Source organism: Ranitomeya variabilis, chromosome 8, assembly GCF_051348905.1.
Source record: "Ranitomeya variabilis isolate aRanVar5 chromosome 8, aRanVar5.hap1, whole genome shotgun sequence".
Classification (NCBI taxonomy): Eukaryota; Metazoa; Chordata; class Amphibia; order Anura; family Dendrobatidae; genus Ranitomeya; species Ranitomeya variabilis.
Window position 1 is genome coordinate 177,515,890 of NC_135239.1, and position 25,276 is coordinate 177,541,165.

At 43.8% G+C, this 25,276-nt stretch overlaps 1 protein-coding gene across 1 annotated transcript in view; it reads right to left on the minus strand.

The window, feature by feature from the left end:
• Window positions 1-25,276, minus strand: part of SYN2 (synapsin II) — a 386,089-nt gene that overhangs the window by 268,553 nt on the left and 92,260 nt on the right. The gene's annotated exons all lie outside the window — the stretch shown is intronic.

The window sequence follows — 25,276 nt, forward strand, 5'->3', positions numbered from 1 at the left end:
GGGGGTCATAAGAGCGGCTGGATGTGAGGGACATAAGAGGGGCTGGATGTGGGGGACATAAGAGCGGCTGGATGTGGAGGACATAAGAGGGGCTGGATGTGGGGGACATAAGAGCGGCTGGATGTGGGGGACATAAGAGCGGCTGGATGTGGAGGACATAAGAGTGGCTGGATGTGGAGGACATAAGAGCGGCTGGATGTGAGGGACATAAGAGGGGCTGAATGTGGGGGACATAAAAGCGGCTGGATTTAAGGGACATAAGAGGGGCTGGATGTGGGGGACATAGGAGCGGCTGGATGTGGAGGACATAAGAGGGGCTGGATGTGGGGGACATAAGAGGGGCTGGATGTGGGGGACATAAGAGCGGCTGGATGTGGGGACATAAGAGGGGCTGGATGTGGGGGACATAAGAGAGGCTGGATGGGGAGGAGATAAGTGGGTCTGGATGTGAGGGACATAAGAGGGGGTGGATGTGGAGGACATAAGAGTGGCTGGATGTGGGGGACATAAGAGCGGCTGGATGTGAGGGACATAAGAGGAGCTGGATGTGGGGGACATAAGAGAAGCTGGATGTGGGGGACATCAGAGGGGCTGGATGTGGAGGACATAAGAGGGGCTGGTTGTGAGGGACATAAGAGCGGCTGGATGTGGAGGACATAAGGGCGGCTGGATGTGTGGGGCATAAGAGCGGCTGGATGTGAGGGACATAAGAGGGGCTGGATGTGAGGGACATAAGAGCAGCTGAATGTGGGGGACATCAGAGGGGCCAGATGTGGAGGACATAACAGGGGCTGGATGTGAGGGACATAAGAGTGGCTGGATGTGGGGCATATGAGCGGCTGGATGTGAGAGACATAAGAGGGGCTGGATGTGAGAGACATAAGAGGGGCTGGATGTGGGGGACATAAGAGCGGCTGGATGTGGGGGACATAAGAGGGGCTTGGTGTGGGGGACATAAGAGGGGCTGGATGTGGAGGATATAAGGGCACCTGGATGTGGAGGACATAAGAGGGGCTGGATGTGGGGGACATAAGAGCATCTGTATGTGGGGGACATAAGAGGGGCTGGATTTGGGGGACATAAGAGCGGCTGGATGTGAGGGACATAATAGGGGCTGGATGTGGAGGATATAAGGGTGGCTGGATGTGGGGAACATAAGAGCGGCTGGATGTGAGGGACATAAGAGGGGCTGGATGTGGGGGACATAAGAGCGGCTGGATGTGAGGGACAAAGGAGGGGCTGGATGTGGGGGACATAAGAGCGGCTGGATGTGAGGGACATAAGAGGGGCTGGATGTGGGGGACATAAGAGCGGCTGGATGTGGAGGACATAAGAGGAGCTGGATGTGGGGGACATAAGAGCGGCTGGATGTGGGGGACATAAGAGTGGCTGGATGTGGAGGACATAAGAGCGGCTGGATGTGAGGGACATAAGAGCGGCTGGATGTGAGGGACATAAGAGCGGCTGGATGTGGAGGACATAAGAGGGGCTGGATGTGGGGGACATAAGAGCGGCTGGATGTGGGGACATAAGACGGGCTGGATGTGGGGGACATAAGAGAGGCTGGATGGGGAGGACATAAGAGGGTCTGGATGTGAGGGACATAAGAGGGGTGGATGTGGAGGACATAAGAGTGGCTGGATGTGGGGGACATAAGAGGGGCTGGTTGAGAGGGACATAAGAGAGGCTGGATGTGGAGGACATAAGAGGGGCTGCATGTGAGGGACATAAGAGCGGCTGGATGTGAGGGACATAAGAGGGGCTGGATGTGGAGGACATAAGAGCGGCTGGATATGAGGAACATAAGAGTGGCTGGATGTGAGGGACATAAGAGGGGCTGGATGTGAGGGACATAAGAGGGGCTGGATGTGAGGGACATAAGAGGGGCTGGATGTGAGGGACATAAGAGTGGCTGGATGCGGAGGACATAAGAGGGGCTGGATATGAGGGACATAAGAGGGGCTGGATGTGAGGGACATAAGAGGGGCTGGATGTGAGGGACATAAGAGGGGGTGGATGTGGAGGACATAAGAGCGGCTCGATGTGGAGGACATAAGAGGGGTTGGATGTGGAGGACATAAGAGCAGCCGGATGTGGGGGACGCATGAGGGGCTGGATGTGGAGGACATAAGAGCGGCTGGATGTGGAGGACATAAGAGCGGCTGGATGTGGGGGACATAAGAGGGGCTGGATGTGGAGAACATAAGAGCAGCTGGATGTGGGGGACATATGAGGGGCTGGTTATGGGGGACATATGAGGGGCTGGTTGTGGGGGACATATGAGGGACTGGTTGTGGGAAACATAAATAAGGCTGGCTGTGGGGACATGCGAGAGGCTGGCTTTGTGGGCTATCACAAGAGGGGCTGTGGGGGACTTCTTATTATGTTGGATACTGTGGGGAACATCATACTGGGAGCTGTGGGTACATTATACCTATACTGTGGGGAACATCATACTATATAGGATATGTGGGGGCATCATTGTATAGGGGCTGTTGGGGAAACCTACTCTATAGGGGCTATGGTGGACATAATACTGTATAGGAGGTTACAGGGACATACTACTGTTTATTGGAGGACTGTGGTGGACATCATAGTGTATATTGGGGGGATGTTTTGGATATCACACTGTATGGACGGCTATGGTCACCTTCTTACCTAGTAGGGGAACAGTGTGAGGGTGGTACAGTTTGGAGAGGACAATGGGCTGGGCAATATGAGGGCATAGTGTGAGAAGGGGCACAGAATGGATATAGAGAGGGGACAGCGCGACATGGGAGCACAGTATGGAAAGAGGTTAGCATGGTGGGGGTAGTGTGGAGATATAAAGAGTGTAAGAGAAAACTAGAAAAGGGACAACCATGGTATATAGGCCATGGTTCATAAGAGCGGATGGTGTGGCGGTTATAGCTGCTGATGGCAGACAGTGTGGTGGGTGTAGCTCATTAAGGAGGACAGAGTGGAGGCCATATACTGTAGGAGGCTTATTTAGGGCAAGGTATATGGACAGATATTTTTATGCAGAGGGAATTTTAATAACACTGTTATTTTTACAGGGCACTGTATCGGGATGTGCTGCAGAAAACCGGAGAAGAGGGAATCTGGAGAAACGAGCTGTGGATGTGAAAAGTCATCATGGCGTCTGAACAAGATGGAGATGAGATGAAAGAAACCACTCAATCAGAGAAGAGGTCACCCATAAGGTACCTGGATGTAAACGTTTACTTGTTGATACCGACTACGTCTCATCAGTACAGTGGTTCCTGTATGATCCGCAGTCTGGTAAAGACTCATAACTCCCAGCATCTCTTACCATTGTTAAGGACATACTGGGAGTTGTAGGTTCATGAGATACAAATGTATAAGGGCCTGACTTAAAAGGTTTCAGCTAGTCAGTTTTTAATCGTGATGTCATAAACCTAATGTAAAACAGAAGAATTAGCTGGGTAGAAGAGCAAAATGAGCAATTGTAAGCGCACAGTGCCATATAATATGATGACTGCAATATATTAACCCCTTCACAACCTATGAGGTACATATGACGCATGTTTTCCGCCACGTCAGCTGATTTCTTCAGCTGTCATGTGCCTATAACAGCGGTGGGTGGAATCGTGATCCACCCGCGGCTGTTAAAATGTTAAATGCCTCTGTTGATCTCTGCCAGCGGCATTTAACATGCACGAGCCGGAAGCGTGACACAAACCCTGCCCATTGGCGCCCATGTCACATGACCGCGTGGTGCCGATGGGTTGGCATGACAACCCAGGGTCTGCAGGAGACCCTTGTGGTTGTCATTGCCGGATTGCTATGAACATCGCCCCGTGGCCTGCGCTCATAGCAGATGAGCATTTTAGCAAAGCATAGCTGGGCTGAAGCCCTGCTATGTGTAGCACAGGCGATCGGATAATCGCACCGTCTAGTCTCCCATGGAAATTATTGAAGTTAAAAAAATAAATAAAAGTTCAAATCACCACCATTAGCCCCATTCAAAATAACATTTTAAAAATAAACAAAAACTTATTTGGTATTGCCGCATTCAGAATCGCCCGATCTATCAATATATCTAAAGAATGAATCCAATCGGTACATGGCGTAACGATTAAAAAATCAAATCGCCAAAATTACCTTTTCTTTGGTCGCCGCAACATTGCAATAAAATTCAATAACAGACAATCAAAACATCATATCTACCCCAAAATGATATAGATAAATACAGCAGATCGGCACGCAAAAAATAAGCCCTCACCCAGCCCCAGATCCCCAAAAATGGAGACGCTACGGATCCTGAAATAAGGCACCATTATATTTTAATTTTTGCAAACTTTGGATTTTTTTTACCAATTAAATAAAAAAGAAACTGTATATGTTTGGTATCTGAGAACTTGTAATGATCTGGAGAATCATAATGGGAGGTCTGTTTTAGCATTTACTGAACAAGGTAAAAAAAAAAAAAACACAGACCCAAAAAACAATTGTGATATATTGCACTTTTTTTGCAATTTCACTGGACTTTTAATTTTTTTTTTCTGTTTTCCAATACACAATATGGTAAAACCAATGGTGTTGTTCAAAAGTACAACTTGTACCGCAACAAACAAGCCCTCACATGGCCATATTGACGAAAAAATTAAAAAAATGATGGCTCTGGGAAAAAGGGAAGGAAAAAATGGAAATGCAACAACGGAAAACCCCAAGGTCGTGAAGGGGTTAAGAGAATAAAAATTTTGATGGGAGGAAGAGGAGTGCTTCTTTCAAAACATTGATGCGTATCTATATCCCTTTGTCTATAATGGGGTCTGTTTAGTTTCCATTAGGGCATCTGCCAAATGACGGAACCTTTAATTGAAACCAACCGGCCCCGATTATAGTTAAATTACATTAGTTTCCAAGACCGTCATATAAAATATAGGACGTCAGGGATGAATATCGCTATTTATCCCCTGTATTGTGTAAATGGTCCACAAACAATGAATGATTCTATGTCTAACTTTGAAAACACACGCCCTGTTGAGCTTCACCCCTAAAGTAGACCACTTTTTTTGATTTTGCTCGTATTTTGGGGCGAAAAAATTAGGTACTTTAGGGGTTCTTTTACCTTAGTCTCTGGCTTATTCCTTTACTTGGGTGCTAAGGGTTCATTGGTGGTGGCTTCAACTGCTTAGGGCACCAAAATACCCTGTCCCTGGTCTTACACTCGGAAAAACACTCCAAAGTGCCAGCAACTGCCTGTTGCCAAGTGTAATCTGTCTCCAGCAGCAAAGATGGAGATTACAGGAAGTATATCTCTAGTCCTACTCTTCTCTTTGTAAAACTGCATTGAATAATAACAGAGAGATGAGCTTTTAATTCAGGGCCAGCAAGCTATAGGATAATGCATGCTGTGAGGTGAGTGAAAAGGAAGTTCCAGCACCTACAGTACTGGTAACATACTGATTGGAAGTTCCAGCACCTATAGTACTGGTAACATACTGATATTAAGTTCCAGCACCTATAGTACTGGTAACATACTGATATTAAGTTCCAGCACCTATAGTACTGGTAACATATTGATATTAAGTTCCAGCACCTATAGTACTGGTAACATACTGATAGGAAGTTCCAGCACCTATAGTACTGGTAACATACTGATATTAAGTTCCAGCACCTATAGTACTGGCAACATACTGATATTCTGATATTAAGTTCCAGCACCTATAGTACTGGTCACATACTGATATTAAGTTCCAGCACCTATAGTACTGGTAACATACTGATAGGAAGTTCCAGCACCTATAGTACTGATAACATACTGATATTAAGTTCCAGCACCTATAGTACTGATAACATACTAATAGAGAATTAACCATCCACTGTAAAAAAAAATGGATGGCAAGTTACAAAGCCTAAGACTCGGGACAATTACCGGATTAATTTGACTGATATTTACACCCAAAGAAGACTGGACAGAGACCATACTTTTCTACTGGTTTTGGGTAAAAAGACAGTTACACTTTAAGAAATCACTGATAAAAGGAAAGAAATGGTGTCTCATTTTTCATCATTTTAAAATGCAATTTAACGGTAACATTTTTGCTGCCCTTCGTGTTTTCCAAAAAAATACTAACACAAATTACATAAGTCTCTGTGGAATAAAGAGTACCGTAATGTAAGCGCGCACATACACCGTAATTATCGACGGATTTACCTGCTATTAGCCATTTTTTCTGGACAGCATCTGTCAGCAGCAGAACTAGTAATACAACGTTTTATTGACTAATTAGAATAATTAGGATGAATTATTCCTATTAAGGCCATATGCCGGCAATGCTAATTATATGGCTGCTCTGCTGCCTGCAGAGAGTTCTGCAAAGATCTGTAACACACGACGTCAGGTATAGAAATGTAGGCCGAGCGCCACAGTCTATGCATTAACTTGATTGAGGAGTATTGTTTGGCTTTTCTGTTGGAACAGAATTGCTAAAGTCCTTGTGTAATGGAGGAAAAACCTCTAAGAAATCTATATCAACACTAAAAGGACCAAACGATATGCTGATTTCATACATACTGTATATTGGACATTATAGGACTTATTAAAACACACAAAAAATGCCCATCTCCACCAGAGATCCGTTGCAATTCTTTAAAGAAAAAAAATTCCTTCACTACCTACATTATTATTATTATTTTATTACTACTATTATATTAGAGTAACTTAACTTTTATTTTTATTTAGTTATCCTCCAGGGATTGCAAAGTTATGAATCTTTGTAATATACATCATTACTTTATTTTGCTTCCTTATCTCCCAAATATTATGCTGCAGTGCTGTTTCACATGGACAGTTCGTGCTCCTTTATAAGCTGCATTCAACTGCTGCTCTATTTACAAATAATCAAAGTAGGGGAATTCCCCTCTCTGAGCCCCTTTTGCTCTCCATTCTCATACTGGGACAGGGGAATTCTCCTAATCATACAGACAAAAAAAATCCCCTTACTCAGACAGGAGAATTCCCCTACTCAAGGCAGGAGAATTTCCCATATACAAATTGGAGAATTCTCCTAATCAGACAGGGTAGTAGTTCAGCATACTCAGACAGAAGAATCTCCTTACTCAGATAGGTGAATTCCCCTGCTCAGACAGGATATATCCCCTACTCAGACAGGAAAAGTCCCCTCCTGAGACAGGAGAATTCCCCATATCCAGACAGGAGCTTTTCTCTTCTCAGACAGGAGAATTCCCTTATTAAGACAGGAGAACTCTCCATAGAGAGAATTCCCCTGCTCAGACAGGAGCATTCCCCCTACTCAGATAGGGGAATCCCCCTTTGAAAGCAACTTCTAAAGGACAATGAACCTGGCATGTGAAACAGCTCTACAACATACTGTTTAGAGATTATAATGTGGAGATACGTTAAAAAAAAGTAATAAAATGTATTAAAAAAATACTCAGACAGGAGCATTTCTCTTCTCAGACAGGAGAATCCCCCCTACTCAGACAGGAAAATCCCCCTACTCTGTTTGCAAAAAGAGTACCTACCTTGGCTGAGCAGCAGTTGAAAGCAACTTCTAAAGGACCATGAACCTGGCATGAGAAACAGCTCTACAACATACTGTTTAGAGATTATAGTGTGGAGATAAGTAATAAAATGTATTACAAAAATTAATAACTTCGCAATGCCTGGGAGATAAATATACTAAAAAAGTTTAGTTACTCTATAAACATAAGCAGCAGAGTACAGAGATTATTACTAGTCACATCACAATCTACTTTTCCCTGTTTAAAGGTACCGTCACACTAAGCGACGCTGCAGCGATAGCGACAACGATGCCGATCGCTGCAGCGTCGCTGTTTGATCGCTGGAGAGCTGTCACACAGACCGCTCTCCAGCGACCAACGATGGCGAGGTCCCTGGGTAACCAGGGTAAACATCGGGTTGCTAAGCGCAGGGCCGCGCTTAGTAACCCGATGTTTACCCTGGTTACCAGAGTAAAATGTAAAAAAAACAAACACTACATACTTACATGCGTCCCCCGGCGTCCGCTTCCTGCAATGACTGAGCGCCGGCAGTAGCAGGGCACAGCGGTGACGTCACCGCTGTGCTGTGGTTTCACTTTCACTTTGCGGCGCTCAGTCAGTGTGGGAAGCAGACGCCGGGGGACGCATGTGAGTATGTACTGTTTGTTTTTTTTACATTTTACGCTGGTAACCAGGGTAAACATCGGGTTACTAAGCGCGGCCCTGCGCTTAGTAACCCGATGTTTACCCTGGTTACCAGTGTAAAATATCGCTGGTATCGTTGCTTTTGCTGTCAAACACAACGATACACGGCGATCGGACGACCAAATAAAGTTCTGAACTTTATTCAGCGACCAGCGACATCACAGCAGGATCCTGATCGCTGCTGCGTGTCAAACTAAACGATATCGCTAGCGAGGACGCTGCAACGTCACGGATCGCTAGCGATATCGTTTAGTGTGACGGTACCTTTAGACACAGTATGACCAATTTAATAGGAAGTCAATTGTACGCTCAGTGAAACAGCAGATATTCTCCTAGGATGAATTTGAATCAAGACCCTAGCGCTGCAAGGAAACAATGCTATCACTGAACCAGCATGTTTCCCCATATTTTAGAGACAATGGTGTAAACAAATTAATAAAAGTGCACAAAGTTCAATAATGTTTTAAACAATGGGGTTTGTATTGTATGCAAATGTGTGATTTGCAAAATACATTTTTGTAGTCAACACAGGATACTATGTGACCATGGCCGGCATGCAACACAAGAACAAAAATGTCTCTGCATTAATTCTTTTGTTGCTATTCAATAAATGAGAGCTTTGTTTTGCTTTCCTTATATTTCGGCTTCGGCAGCAATGTCCTTGGCCAATCTCCAAAGGATTCATTCGCCTGTACTTATTGACTTGATTATTTCTGCTTTTTCATCTGCCATCAAGAAGAAATGTTCTGAACTCTGACTTCTCCTTAAATTAAAATTCTCAGAACAATTCTATAAAGTACTTGTTAGGTAAGGGACAGCTAAAAAGCAGGCTGTCTCTCCCCTTCCAATGTAGAGCGTTGGTGTTCTGAATTCCCGCTCTGCGTCGTCTATATAGAAAGTTCTAATTTTGGGGAAGAAAAAAAAAAACAGATCAGTTTACTCTACATTTTGTATTCTATAGGCCCAAATATATCAAAATTGACATTGTTGACGCCGGTCTTGATGAAGAGATAGGTTGGAGTCGCTTCTGATTTATGGATCAGGAATGTTGAACGAGCGGTGAACACCTCTTTGTGCGCCTCACCAACATCCTACTCCAGCCCCTGCTGGAGTAAGATTTGTGGCGTAGTTAACGCCAGCGCTCGTCATTAATTTGACGAATGGCAGTCGCAGTCGTCATGCCGCCCCCACTTCCGGCCCAGTTTAACCAATTTTGTTGGAGCTGGGAGAAATTGGTGTGACAATGTCAGAAGTTGCTAAATTTTGGCACAATTTTTCAAACTTTTTTTACGCAAGAATTCTGGCGTGACGGCTGTAATTAATTTTAAAGCTACATCCTGCAAAATAGGGTGAATATATCAGGGTGGACTAAGAAACAAACAGCAACTTTAAAGTGTGGCATTTCAAAATTTCAAAAAGGGAACTTGTAAGATCTAACAAAGCTCCCAAACCGCCACCATAACACTTTAATGGTTTCTTTCTGATTTTTAGTTCTGTCCTGAGAACCTTTATTTTTGCCAATACAACTTTTATCTCTCCAATCGCCATATGCAAATGTCTGAGATTGAGCCCAGCAGAGCATGAGCTCCCCCAGATTAGTCCGGCCTCCGGACCACTCCTCCCGAGAATGATTGATGTCCTTCCCTGCTGCTTCGGCGCCGATGCAAATTCTGCTTTGCTGTGAGATATTAATGAATGATCAGGATATGTTGGGTAGACTTATGCGAAGGTGAACCACTTTTTGGCAAGTGTAAACATTTATCATCCCAAGCGATGTCTTCTGCTTTTCTCATCTTCAAAATGATGTTGGAATTATGTATCTAGAGAAAATTAGGACCATGCATTATTTATAGATTCTGCAATTATAACACGAGGAGGCATAAACTTCTTACACTCCCAGCAAAATGATCCGGGAACTGGATGCACGCTGTGTCATCTAAGCAAGAGGAGGGATTGCTTTTCACGCCATTTAAGCACAAAATATCTTGATGTCTTTAAAAAGGTGTTCTCATCTTAGTGACCTGCCATTAGTTTATAAGATATGCTTTTAAATAGATGGCCTGGCGTCATCGTTGTGACCCGATGCACATGTGATGTAGCGCTTAATAGAAGAGTTGCAGATGCCGAGCGGTAGGAAGCGGTTCCCCCGCTCCCATCTGGAGACCAGACATTATTGATTTGGCCGCTGGAGTGGGTCTTGCATATAATTTTGCACCAACCCTAGCTCTAATACAAGCACCCCCCTCATTTCATTACCATTTATAATATTGGTGTCTTCTTATGTGACAGAGGGCGGCACCAGTTAATCAAAAGAACTGCGGATGCTGAGATAGAAAGAGGTTCTCCTGCTCCCATCCAGAGACCACAGATTACCCATTTGGCCGCTCTATCGGGTCATGCAAAAATATTTGCACCAACTCTACTCCCAATACAGGCACCACCCTCATTTCACTGCCATTTATAATGCTGGGGTATTCTTTTGTGGCAGAGTGCACCATCAGCACCAGCTAATCAAAAGAGTCGGGGATACCGAGAGATAGAAGGTGGTTCTCACACTTCCATCCAGTGACCACAGATTACCAATTTGGCTGCTGAGTCGGGTCATGTAAAACTATTTGAACCAACTCTACCCCCAATACAGGTACTCAACTCATTTCATTGCCATTTATAATACTGGCATCTTCTTATGTGGCAGAGTGCACCATCAGCACCAGCTAATCAGAAGAGTTGCAGATGCCGAGAGATAAGAGGTGGTTCTCACACTTCAATCCAGTGACCACAGATTACTGATTTGGTTGCTGGACAGGGTACTGGAAATCAATTCTCACCAACTCTACCCCCAATATAAGCACCCCCTCATATCACTGCCATTTATAATACTGGTGTCTTATTATATGGCAGGGGGGAACCACCAGCACCAGCTATACCCCCGATGAGGTTAATGAAATGTGGTCCAAGACACTAGATTCTGTGGATAAGTGGCCAAACAATATCTTTATCCAAGAGGCTTACACAAGATTACACCATCTTCTTTATCCACCCTGTGAGCCTTGAAGAGAAGGATAACCACATCCCAATATCTCTCCAAAATTATTATTAATTAGAGCAGTGAATTTACACTAATTGTTATTTCCAGGCTCCGGCCTATAAATAGAGAAGTTTACAGAAGACACAGGGGAACTTCGCGAGTTGCTAATTATCATCCACAGCCACGTGTAATTTTCAGAGCTTGAAAGTGTCTCCTATTTTTACACGTTAGCAGATGGTGCTTCTGTACAAGAGACTGCGTATCCATCTCCTCCCCTGCACAACACAGCATCTCTCCGAAATGTAAAGCTGCAAAATGTGCATAAAAAAACAAGAAGCCTTCAGCCACACTGTAAAAATGTTCACATTGCTATTTAGAGAACCAGTTGGACCTTCCTCCATAGGCTGTTCCGTCGCTTTTGTCTGGAAAAATAGAAAAATATTCAATGTGATAAATAAGGCAATGAGACTCCATTTGGATCCTTCGTATGATGGATCCAGAAGAGCAGTGTTCCCCAACTCCGGTCCTCAAGAGCCACCAACAGGTCATGTTTTCAGGATTTCCTTACTATTGCACAGGTGATGGAATTCTTGCCTGTCTGGGTGATGCAATTATCACCTGTGCAATACTATGGAAATCCTGAAACCATGATCTGTGGCTCTTGAGGACCGGAGTTGGGGAACACTGCAGTAGAGCATCATGGAAGCCACAAAACAATGGTCAGTATAGCTTAAAGGGGTTCTCCAAGAATGTAATACATTACTGAAATGGCAGCCAGTCCTAGTCACGTATCAAGATGGGTTGCAGTCTGAAGAAACACAGCTCCCACGACCTGTGTCTCAACTGACAGAGAAGCAGTATCATAAATACACATACCCGTGAGCTGCCGGAGAAGGACGTGACAGAAGAATAAATAAATCTGAGACTGTAGAGAAAAATCGTTTTTTGGTCATTGTGATGAACCCACACCTCGATATCAAGCTTGACGTCACTATTACATCAGACGGATCACATAATGCGGTCTCCCCACTTTCACAAGAGTGATGTTCCGCACCCCTTGGGGACACGTAAGGTCAGCTTGGTACCATTTTACACAGACACCCCCTGTCCACACAGGCCCAGGGAGGCACGGGGTCCACGCAGTCACTGAAGTGGTACCACACTCGCTCAAAACCCCGACCAGCTGAAAGGCCTCTTTCACTAGCCTCAGTGAAACAGAGCACTGCCAGCCCCATAGGACTGCCACCAGTTCTTCGTTAGATATAAGCCCGGTCCATTAACGAGATTATATCGGGCCAGAAACCAGCCCTGTTAGCATGGAAAGTTAAACCGAGAAACAGATTTGTGGATTCGTGGAGCGAGATAATAGAGCAGCCCAAGGTTAAATTATATATTTAATCGCCTTAAGGGCACACTAGACAATACACTATATACACAATGGTTATACGTATGCAATGGTCAGATATGCAAATAAAATAATGGTAGGCCAAAAGATATAAACAGATGTATCATGTCAATTACCAAGTTGATGTACGACGATGGGTGCACTGGGCCACAGGGGCATGGGCTGTCAGCTGGTCCTAGAGCCTTCACAACATGTTACTCGACGCGGTCCCCACTTTCTAAGGCTGGGTTCACATTAGCGTTTGAGTCGGCAGCGTGGTGCTGCGGACTTCTTTCCTTAAGCTCCGCCTACTCCTGCATGCGTCCTGCGTACCTATCTTTAACACTTGGTTCGCAGGGACATGCATTGTATGCGGATGCGTCCACGTGCGTCGCTTTGACGTGCTCACCGAATGCAACATGTTGCATTTTCTTGCGTTCGACGGGCACGTCAAAATGACGCATGCGGATGCATCCGCATACAACGCATGTCCCTGCGTACCCAGTGTTAAAGATAGGTACACAGGACGCATGCAGACGTAGGCGGAGCTTAAGGAAAGAAGTCAGCAGCACCACGCTGCGGACTCAAATGCTAATGTGAACTTAGCCTAAGTGAACTGCAAGCATAACAGGGAGAGCACATGGCATGACTAGCTTTTATCCCCTTTGGGTCACTCCCCTCCTGCCCTCTGGGCTGAACTTAAATTCCCTCCCCTTGCCTCTAGCAGCTAAAACCTCCAAAACCTAAGAGGAGTCATAACTCTTAAATGGACGGTCCTAGAGAGGCAGTTTTAGTGCCATTGGATCCAGACGGGCGCCTGCTACACGTTGAGGCTAAACACATCTTTGCTATCTGGTTCCTAATAACCATTCTACGTATCACCTCACCCTGTGGTGCTAGAACGGATCGAGACCTGGTCAGGTCCAGAGATCTCAAAAATCTAACCAGTATGTGACCAGGACATATGATAAGTACATATTCTCCTTATGAAATCATAGCTGTTGAAACAAAGAAGTTAGATTGCATGGTACCCACATGGCAAGCAAGTGTTTCGTTCTGAGCTTAGCTGGCTCAATGTGCCAGATCTGTCACTTACAGCCTTTTGAAGTTGATCCCCCTGCTGAGCTAGGTGTTTTCATAAAGCTGCATGCTGAAGGAGGTTTTATAATTCCATGCCTCATATGATACAAATGATTGGCATGAAATTATATCTCCAATATTCTTCACACTCAGCCACCTGAAAAGATATATTTCTTCTCCTCTTCTCCAGCAGTTCCAGTATGGGAGCGTACAATACAGCTTCTCAGTCAGTTGAGACACAGTTCTCAGGAGCGATGTTTCGTCACACTGTACCCCATCCAAGACATGTGACCAGAACAGGCTGCCACTTGTATTACATTTTTTTAGCTGTGGTACGTTTTTTTAAAACCTCAGCATGCCAATTCTTTTAGACTTTTTACATATTCAACTGTAGAATAAAAACAAAATGCTAAAAAAGTGGTTTTCCTGCCAACACTCTGCAAAAAAGCACTGTGTGATCATACCATTAGGGTGTGTTCACACTGTGTTTTTTATTTTCAGGCGTTTTTGCAGCAGAAATTCTTCAAAAATCATGAGTTCAAAAACCAAAAATTTTGATTGGAGAGTTAAGTTTCTGCTCCAAAACCCCTTGTAAATAACTCTGTGATAAGTTAGTGGGCACACACCCATAGAGTACATGCACAAACATTTTTTTAAGCTTTAATTTGTAACACATCTAAAAACATCTTAAAAATTGCTTTAAAATCTTTTGAAAGACACTTCCTATTCATTGATATTGTAAAACCGTTTTGCTGTTCATTGGTTCAATATTTTGAGTCTTTTTCCACTTTGGGTTTTGGATAATGCCAGTTGGGTAAAAAGAAAGTACATGTCACGTCTCTGAAGAGGCTCCTGACAGAATCCGCTGTAAACTTGGCACTGTCCAATAAAAAGGCTTTAAAATGTTACGAAAACTCTTCAAAACTGCTCCAGGAGACTAAAAAAAACCTCAAAGCTAGGTGCACGCAGAGACTTTTTGCTGAGATTTCAGAGCAGAAACTTGGAGAAAACTCGAAGTTTTTGTGTAGATTTGGAGGAGAACTTCAAGAGTTTCCTCTCAGTTTCTGGTCCAAAAAGTCCTAGAAAAACTCTGCACACATACCCTAAAGAAGGAGCATTTCCTAAATGGGTTTCCTCTTGAAAATGCATTGTTTTTTAAAAACTCAAAAATCTCTGTGTGCAGATTCCCAGAAAGGAGTTAGTTTGGCAAGATTTTGGCTCTTGAACTCTACCAGATATAGGACAGACAAGTCCCAGCAGAAAGATTACTGCCCTGTCACCTCCAACCCCACCAATTTTCGCCAACAGACCCCAGCATACAAGGACAGGACTAACCTGCACTGTTGCCCTCTCTCACCTCTTTCCGTGTATGTAACTATCGCATATCGTGCACTGACCATTTCCTACTACCGGTACTTACTTTGGGAACCTTTCCCTACATTTTGAATAGTGAGCCTGTATAGCGCTTATAGGAAATGGAGCTACTCCACCTCTCTGGTACATACGCACTTTTTTCTGAAAGTCTGATTGCGAGATTGGAAAATGCTTTTTTTGTTGTTTTTTTTCAGTGAAAGACGTTATAAAACAGTGAATTATAATAAATTTCAATTTACAGCACAACTGAAGCCTGACGGGATCTGAGCAATCACCAATTTGTCAATGGTACCTTACGGCCTACATTCCCGTAATAAAAGAGCTTGTGTCAGCTAAATTCTAACCTTGACATAAAAATCTGCTGGTAGCCTCGTCTACGTCCTTCGCGTAATTGAGATTGCTAACTCTATCCGGTGAATTTGTCACAGTCACAGACAAAATTTAGAGGTACAATTTTGGGATGCCCAAATTAGCCAACATTGACAGAAACGTCTGAAACTGTTTCCTACATCTTTTTTTTTCCATGCCCATCATTGAGCGTAAAACTTATCTCTTGACACCTCAGAAGCTGTTTCTTTCTTGCACAGAAAAGATTGAAAAGATTCTTGATTCTTGAAAAGATTCACTAAGGTACATGAGTGGTCCATGTTGGCCAAGCATGGGAGAATCGATGGAAGGACTCCAGTCCATCGGCCAGGTCAATAATCTATGACGGCTGGTGATGGAACCATGCAAATGTCCTTACACCCCCTAATATTCCCGGCTCTTCTCTCTATTAGCGGGGCGACATCGTGTGTGGGTCACGCCACAATGATGACCACCTCTGGCTAACCAAAATAAAAGCCAGAAATGCCAAGAGGTAAGGAGATCAACAGGGCTTCTGTCCAGAGGTCACAGATTACAGACATGGCCGATGTACCAAAGTCTTGTGAATAGAATCTGCCATCTCTAATGGTGGCAATATTAGAACCACCAGCTGTAAAATACATACATTTTTAGGGGTTAGTTCTACTGGATGGATCATATATGGTGATCTCAGTTTGGTCCATGCTTGGGCTGCAAAAAAATCTTCAGAATCTTCCACTTGGAACCTGTTCATTTTATTGAGCTCTTTTGTGCAACTTTTTTCAGGCGAATTGGGGGTGAGATGAAAAATGCTTTGTTTGCAGATAGCCAGTGTCTGTGCCGAAAATGCCGAGAAATGACTGATAGATGAATGATGTCCCCAAGTGGCCTTGAACATGTTTTATTATTAAAGCAATGCAGGAGCACAAACTCAGTTCAGAAAATGATGAATATAATACATATATATTCACTGCAATGTCCGTCACTGCTTTCTCAAAGCCCTTTATTCCTGATGGATCCATGCATGCCATGAATAAATCTATCCACATCAGCCGAGGCTTTTCTATCTCTATCAGCTCTAACAAATGAATTTTCTGCAATTCTGGACAAGACATGGTATGTGCACACGTCTTAATCAGGAATGTTCCAGGCGGAAAAAGCAAGGAAAAAAAATGCTAAAAAGGAATGAACATAATGCACAGCATTGTAAAAAGCAAGTTTTTGCTATGTGATCTGGGAAAAGCATTATATAGGGCAAGCGACTGATTCTAGCGATGTATCACTCACTGAACTGCTTGATGTAGTTTTGAATCCTTGATGTAACAGAGCAAAGGCTTCTGAGCTGTGTATAACCCCGCCCACACCAGTGATTGGAAGCTTTCTGTGTACACTGTGACTCTGCCAATCAGTGGTGGGGGCGGGGTTACACAAATTAGCCTGACTGGACTGCATGTGAGACCTAGTCCAGCAGTGATAATTTCCTGCTGATTGTATTGAAACTACAGCACACAGCCTAATAAGTGACACAACCCTGGAATCAGGATTTGTGGCTCTATATTAAGCTGCTCTCAAATTAAATAGCAAAAAATTACTGACAAATTCCCTTTAAGGCAATGACTGACAGGCTGCAGTGAAAACACATGTACGGTGCAGAGAAGGTGTGAACAGTCTTGTCATGAATACACTGGACTCATAAACTGAGTCCGGTGTATTCTTTCAGCACTCACTGTAGCCAAATGGCTTCTTTTTTTGTGCTATTTTGTCAACATAGGCAATGTTCACACTGAGGGTTTTTGGGGGGATCCACTCCATAATCCTTTAAAAAAAAATGCCTCTTAATTTCTCGAGAGTTCATTTTGCTGCTAATATGAAGAGTTTTTGAGCATTTTGATTTCCCGAAAAGATTTTCAAAAAAAATCCTGATATAATCAGCTGCAAACCTAGGCACGGTCAAATAAAAGACTGCAAAAAAAACCAACACATCTGGAAAAAAACTTGTTCAAGATGCTTTACAAAAAGAATAACTCTTCCAAAAGATTTACAAAAAAAGATCAGATTCTGAAGCATTTTTTTCTTTGAAAAACTTGTCATTTCTGACTGTCTTGAAAACCCCCCAAACCTCAGTGTGAACATTTCCTAATAGGCTGCCCTTACATAAGACGGCATATTAAAGAGAATTTATCAGCTACCCCATTGGATAGTAGTATAATGTAGTGGCAAGGACCTTGATTCAAGTGATCTATCACTTCTTACATTTGCTAAAATCCCTGTTTTATCTGCTCTAGATCTACCAGTTCCCTGAATGCTGAGCTCTGTATAACCCCGCCCACATCACTGATTGGCAGCTTTCTATGTACACTGTGAATAGGCAGAAAATAGCCAATCAGATGTGGGGGCGGAGATATACAGTACTCATAAATATAGAGAATTACATGGCAGCAGATTTACTAGTCCTCTCGTGATAATCTCCTAAAACGGTGATTTAATCAAAACTATAGAAAGCAGCCTAGTAAATTATACATCACTGGAATCAATGTCTCTAGATTATGCTGCTCTCAGATTAGGTGGTGACAGATTCCCTTTAAAAAATGAGTCCCGATACTTCTACAACAATTTGATAAATGATTAATAAATTTACGTAACATGTACCACCTGGTGTCGAATGCTACACAGCATATGCTACGCAGCTTTGTCAAAAATGGAGATGAGAAATGTGTGGCACAAAAAACAAGCCCAATTGTATTTTTTTTTTCTGCCAAAGCCGAAAGATGACTAATTGATCCAATTACATAAGTCCCTGGGAGTTTTCTGAACGCACACTCATTATTTTAGCTATCCAAAAGCGGCAATACATTCCAGGGAAAAGAACCTTGCAATGGAACAGTCCCACTCATCGGGGAAAGAGATTTTTTAATAAATTGCAATTTAGACAATAGATGCTTTTGTAAATAGCTAGTAATGAAGACTATGCATACAGAATCCGGCGCGGTCGTTCTATAGGCGGCTGACTGTAATCAGATTCCACCTATTCCCTGGGTATTACTAAAAACCAAAATATGCAGGACTTTATTACTTCTCCTTCTTTAAATTCTGATCACAAGGCAACTGCAGTGCTAACAAGCCTTAATGAGACTGCGGTTCTTGTTTATTAGGCTCCTGAAACTACTTAGAATTGATTGTTGGGGAAAAAAAAACCCACACACCTAAAATGTGTCTTCTGGACAATATTGATGTGGTGCAGACATACCAGTACAACTCAGGTGACAGCAGGTTGGGTGCCGTTTTTAATTCACACAGACATGAGAGATTCCTGCTCTCCTGTATCTTCATAGGACATGATCAGAACTGAACAGTGTAGCTGTGAATCCAGCTCTGGAGTGAGATAGAACGTTTACTGGATAGCAGGAAAATGTTCTCCCTTTCTCCCTCACTCAGCTCATCTCTCTTCTTTCCCCAACCCCATCCACAGACTTCAATAGGTAGCTCTAATATGATCCTTCGGTGCTGCTGATACATCATCTTGTTTTGAGCACAATGGATTTTAGTAGTTAAAAGGGTTCTCCGGGCTTGGAGATTAAGTCTGCTGTCATGCTATGTGACTGCAGACTTATAATTATTCACAATGCACAATGTGAGCGCTGTTAGGATTCTCCAGTGCTGGGAGCGGGTGGGTGCGATTTTCATACATGCGATCACATGCCGACTAAACGTGCGTAGCCTTGATCAATACAAGTGAATTTAGCACAGCCAGACATGTCGAGTCATCAGAATGTGGCCGGCAGTATGCAAATCTCATACTGATGTCACGTGAGCCGTAGAGTGCCACATTGCCAATAGTTTTTTAACATGTTTCGACTAAAAAAAAAACTGACCATACTGCATGCTACTGCTCATGTGATCCAAGCCTAAGAGTATGTCCGCTTTGAGGATGGGTGCTGCAGATACCTTCCTTTGCATTAACCTTATCAGACCATGTAATCGAAAATTTCTGACTGCTCACATGGAAAATCGCCCATGTACACTGGCTATGATGGGTCTGTGTCCTGTCCATGGCACATAAAGACAGCACATGGGCCGAATATACCCTCATCTCAATGATGGAATCACACAATTTTTGCCCAAAGCTAAGAAAGGTCTCACCCTGATGTTGCGAACGGCGGCACTTCATAACTTCACCACATTATAACAAAGCTATCAATTAAACCAAGTAAATCTCATAATTTACAGTCTTCAGTGCAGATGTACTTCTTCCCGGGCCTAGTAAACAGCAGGGATGTGTTGTTTGCTCAGACTGCACCTGTCAGTAAGCTAAACACAAAACCTCAGCAAAACAATCACCAAAAATAAACTCTGCATTATCCCCTTCTAAATGTAGAGGTCGCCTAAAAGTGGAAAAGACGTTGAGCATAGTCAGGCAGAGAGGATGGATGGCGCTGGGCCAGGAAACAACTCTTTGAGTACCATATATACTAATGTCCATTGTCAGGTTTACCAATGTAAAAGACACTTTTTCTCTCAGGTGTGGATTTTAGGAGGTACCAAGCAGGGCTGTGGAGTCGGTAAGCCAAACTTCCACAAGCCAAACTTCCGACTCCACGACTCTGACTCAACAGCCCTGATACCAAGTGCATCGGATTTCTGCACTTTCTACTCTACACAGTAGTGTGCTCCATATTACCAAACAGCTGGGCACCAAAGGTGTTTTCAATATTCTTTTCCCCCAAAGGAACACCAGGAACAACATCTCAGCAGAAGACCAGCCATTTGCCCAGACCGGATATCCTGTGAAAGATTTTTGGTTCCACCAAACATATACCATCTATGTGAAACCTGAAAACCAGGTAATGTATATACAGAACTTAAAGGGGTATTATCAAGTTTGAAAGTTATTCCCTCTCCCTGGGATAAGGCACAACTTCCTGGCCTGACCTGTGGGACCCCCACCGACCAAGCGCACTGAAGAACCCCTTGTGAATGCAGTGCCGCTTCATTCATTCTTGAGCGTGATACAGAACAACTGAGCGCAGCGCTCGGCAATTACCAACAATTACTTTAAGAATGAATGGAACGGCAGTGTGTGTGATCGACTTCCTTTCCATTCACACCGGAGTCTTCAGAGCCACAATTCTCGAGATCAGTGACAGTCCCATCAGTCGGATAACTTTCTAACTTAGAACACCCCTTTTTGCCAACAGCTATGTACCCAGACTTCCCCATAAGCTGGAAAAATTGGCTCGGCCAAGAACTCCTGTGTTATCTATGAGGGAGAAAAAAAAGGATAGTCTTTTGGAATTGCAACATGTTGATCCTTGATCCCAACTCAGCATATTGTAATTCTAGTATGCCAAGTTGGAAGACCCCAATAAAGTAGACTGTCGGCTTATCCCAACAATTGGCAGGTTCAACCTACTAATGTGTATGGGGGCTTTTACAATCGGCAGGTTGCCCCACCACTTCAGTATTACCAAGAAGCTGCGGCAAAGCTCACTTATTACCAAGAAGCTGCAACAAAACTCCCTTATTACCAAGAAGCTGCAACAAAACTCCCTTATTACCAAGAAGCTGCAACAAAACTCCCTTATTATCAAGAAGCTGCAGGGAAACTCCCTTATTACCAAGATGCTGCGGCAAAACTCCCTTATTACCAAGATGCTGCAACAAAACTCCCTTATTACCAAGATGCTGCAGCAAAACTCCCTTATTACCAAGAAGCTGCTGCGAAACTCCCTTATTACCAAGAAGCTGCAACAAAACTCCCTTATTTCCAAGATGCTGCAACAAAACTCCCTTATCACCAAGAATCTGCAGCGAAACTCCCTTATTACCAAGAAGCTGCAACAAAACTCCCTTATTACCAAGAAGCTGCAACAAAACTCCTTTATTACCAAGAAGGTGCAACAAAACTACCTTATTACCAAGAAGCTGCGGTGAAACTCCCTTATTACCAAGAAGCTGCAACAAAACTCCCTTATTACCAAGAATCTGCAGCGAAACTCCCTTATTACCAAGAAGCTGCAACAAAACTCCTTTATTACCAAGAAGGTGCAACAAAACTACCTTATTACCAAGAAGCTGCGGTGAAACTCCCTTATTACCAAGAAGCTGCAACAAAACTCCCTTATTACCAAGAAGCTGCAACAAAACTCTCTTATTACCAAGAAGCTGCAGCAAAACTCCCTTATCACCAAGAAGCTGCTGCGAAACTCCCTTATTACCAAGAAGCTGCAGCGAAACTCCCTTATTACCAAGAAGCTGCAACAAAACTCCCTTATTACCAAGAAGCTGCAGCGAAACTCCCTTATTACCAAGAAGCTGCAGCGAAACTCCCTTATTACCAAGAAGCTGCAACAAAACTCCCTTATTACCAAGAAGCTGCGGCAAAACTCCCTTATCACCAAGAAGCTGCTGCGAAACTCCCTTATCACCAAGAATCTGCAGCGAAACTCCCTTATTACCAAGAAGCTGCAACAAAACTCCTTTATTACCAAGAAGGTGCAACAAAACTACCTTATTACCAAGAAGCTGCGGTGAAACTCCCTTATTACCAAGAAGCTGCGGCAAAACTCCCTTATCACTAAAAAGCTGCAGCAAAACTCCCTTATTACCAAGATGCTGCGGCAAAACTCCCTTATTACCAAGAAGCTGCGGCAAAACTCCCTTATCACTAAAAAGCTGCAGCAAAACTCCCTTATTACCAAGATGCTGCGGCAAAACTCCCTTATCACCAAGAAGCTGCTGCGAAACTCCCTTATTACCAAGAAGCTGCAGCGAAACTCCCTTATCACCAAGAAGCTGCTGCGAAACTCCCTTATTACCAAGAAGCTGCAGCGAAACTCCCTTATCACCAAGTTGCTGTGGTAAAACTCCCTTATCACGAAGAAGTTACCGCGAAACTCCCTTATTACCAAGAAGCTGCAGCGAAACTCCCTCATTACCAAGATGCTGCGGTAAAACTCCCTTATCACGAAGAAGTTACCGCAAAACTCCCTTATTACCAAGAAGCTGCAGCGAAACTCCCTCATTACCAAGATGCTGCGGCAAAACTCCCTTATTACCAAGAAGCTGCAGCGAAACTCCCTTATTACCTAGAAGTTACAGCGAAACTCCCTTTTTACCAAGATGCTGCGGCGAAACTCCATTATTACCAAGAAGCTGCTGCAAAACTCCCTTATCACCAAGAAGCTGCTGCGAAACTCCCTTGTTACCACGAAGCTGCAGCGAAACTCCCTTATTACCAAGACGCTGCTGCGAAACTCCCTCATTACCAAGAAGCTGCAGCGAAACTCCCTTATTACCAAGAAGCTGCAACAAAACTCCCTTATTACCAAGAAGCTGCAACAAAACTCCCTTATTACCAAGAAGCTGCGGCAAAACTCCCTTATCACCAAGAAGCTGCTGCGAAACCTTGTTACCACGAAGCTGCATCGAAACTCCCTTATCACCAAGAAGCTGCAGCGAAACTCCCTTATTACCAAGAAGCTGCAACAAAACTCCTTTATTACCAAGAAGGTGCAACAAAACTACCTTATTACCAAGAAGCTGCGGTGAAACTCCCTTATTACCAAGAAGCTGCGGCAAAACTCCCTTATCACTAAGAAGCTGCAGCAAAACTCCCTTATCACCAAGAAGCTGCTGCGAAACTCCCTTATTACCAAGAAGCTGCAGCAAAACTCCCTTATTACCAAGAAGCTGCGGCAAAACTCCCTTATCACCAAGAAGCTGCTGCGAAACTCCCTTATTACCAAGAAGCTGCAGCGAAACTCCCTTATCACCAAGTTGCTGCGGTAAAACTCCCTTATCACGAAGAAGTTACAGCGAAACTCCCTTATTACCAAGAAGCTGCTGCGAAACTCCCTCATTACCAAGATGCTGCGGTAAAACTCCCTTATCACGAAGAAGTTACAGCGAAACTCCCTTATTACCAAGAAGCTGCAGCGAAACTCCCTCATTACCAAGATGCTGCGGTAAAACTCCCTTATCACGAAGAAGTTACCGCAAAACTCCCTTATTACCAAGAAGCTGCAGCGAAACTCCCTCATTACCAAGATGCTGCAGCAAAACTCCCTTATTACCAAGAAGCTGCAGCGAAACTCCCTTATTACCTAGAAGTTACAGCGAAACTCCCTTTTTACCAAGATGCTGCGGCAAAACTCCATTATTACCAAGAAGCTACTGCGAAACTCCCTTATTACCAAGAAGCTGCAGCGAAACTCCCTTATCACCAAGATGCTGCGGTAAAACTCCCTTATCACGAAGACGTTACAGCGAAACTCCCTTATTACCAAGATGCTGCGGCAAAACTCCCTTAGGGTATGTTTCCACGTTCAGGAAACTGTTGTGAATTTGCTTTTTGCTCCCTCTAGTGGTTACTAGTTTTTTGACTCTGGTTTTTCTGTCATTCCTTTTATCCGCACCTGGGTCGTTAGTTAGGGGTGTTGCTATATAAGCTCCCTGGACCTTCAGTTCAATGCCTGGCAACGTAGTTATCAGAGCTAGTCTGCTGTGCTCTTGTCTACTGATCCTGGTTCCAGTTATATCAGCTAAGTCTGCCTTTTGCTTTTTGCTATTTGTTTTGGTTTTGTATTTTTGTCCAGCTTGTTCCAAATCTATATCCTGACCTTTGCTGGAAGCTCTAGGGAGCTGGTGTTCTCCCCCCGGACCGTTAGACGGTTCGGGGGTTCTTGAATTTCCAGTGTGGATTTTGATAGGGTTTTTGTTGACCATATAGTTACCTTTCTTTATTCTGCTATCAGTAAGCGGGCCTCTCTGTGCTAAACCTGGTTCATTTCTGTGTTTGTCATTTCCTCTTACCTCACCGTCATTATTTGTGGGGGGCTTCTATCCAGCTTTGGGGTCCCCTTCTCTGGAGGCAAGAAAGGTCTTTGTTTTCCTCTACTAGGGGTAGCTAGATTCTCCGGCTGGCGCGTGTCATCTAGAATCAACGTAGGAATGATCCCCGGCTACTTCTAGTGTTGGCGTTAGGAGTAGATATATGGTCAAACCAGTTACCACTGCCCTATGAGCTGGATTTTTGTATTCTGCAGACTTCCACGTTCCTCTGAGACCCTCGCCATTGGGGTCATAACAGTTTGCCAGGCCAGTATTAAATGTTTAATGCATTGCAGAAGAGGGATTATAAGAAAGAAGATTCTGAGTTTTTTTTTTTCTTCTTCCCCTTTACCTCAGAGTGGCTATGCTTGCTGCAGACATGAATGTCCAGACCTTGATTACAAGTGTGGACCAGCTGGCTACTCGTGTGCAGGGCATACAAGACTATGTTATCAGAAATCCTAGGTCAGAACCTAAAATACCGATTCCTGAACTGTTTTCCGGAGACAGGTTTAAGTTTAGGAATTTCGTGAATAATTGTAAATTGTTTTTGTCCCTGAGACCCTGTTCATCTGGAGATTCTGCTCAGCAAGTAAAAATTGTTATTTCGTTCTTACGGGGCGACCCTCAGGATTGGGCTTTTTCGCTGGCGCCAGGAGATCCGGCATTGGCTGATCTTGATGCGTTTTTTCTGGCGCTCGGTTTACTTTATGAGGAACCCAATCTTGAGATTCAGGCAGAAAAGGCCTTGCTGGCTATGTCTCAGGGGCAGGACGAGGCTGAAGTGTATTGCCAAAAATTTCGGAAATGGTCCGTGCTGACACATTGGAACGAGTGTGCACTGGCCGCTAATTTTAGAAATGGCCTTTCTGAAGCCATTAAGAATGTTATGGTGGGTTTTCCCATTCCCACAGGTCTGAATGATACTATGGCACTGGCTATTCAAATTGACCGGCGGTTGCGGGAGCGCAAAACCGCAAATTCCCTCATGGTGTTGTCTGAACAGACACCTAATTCGGTGCAATGTGATAGAAAAA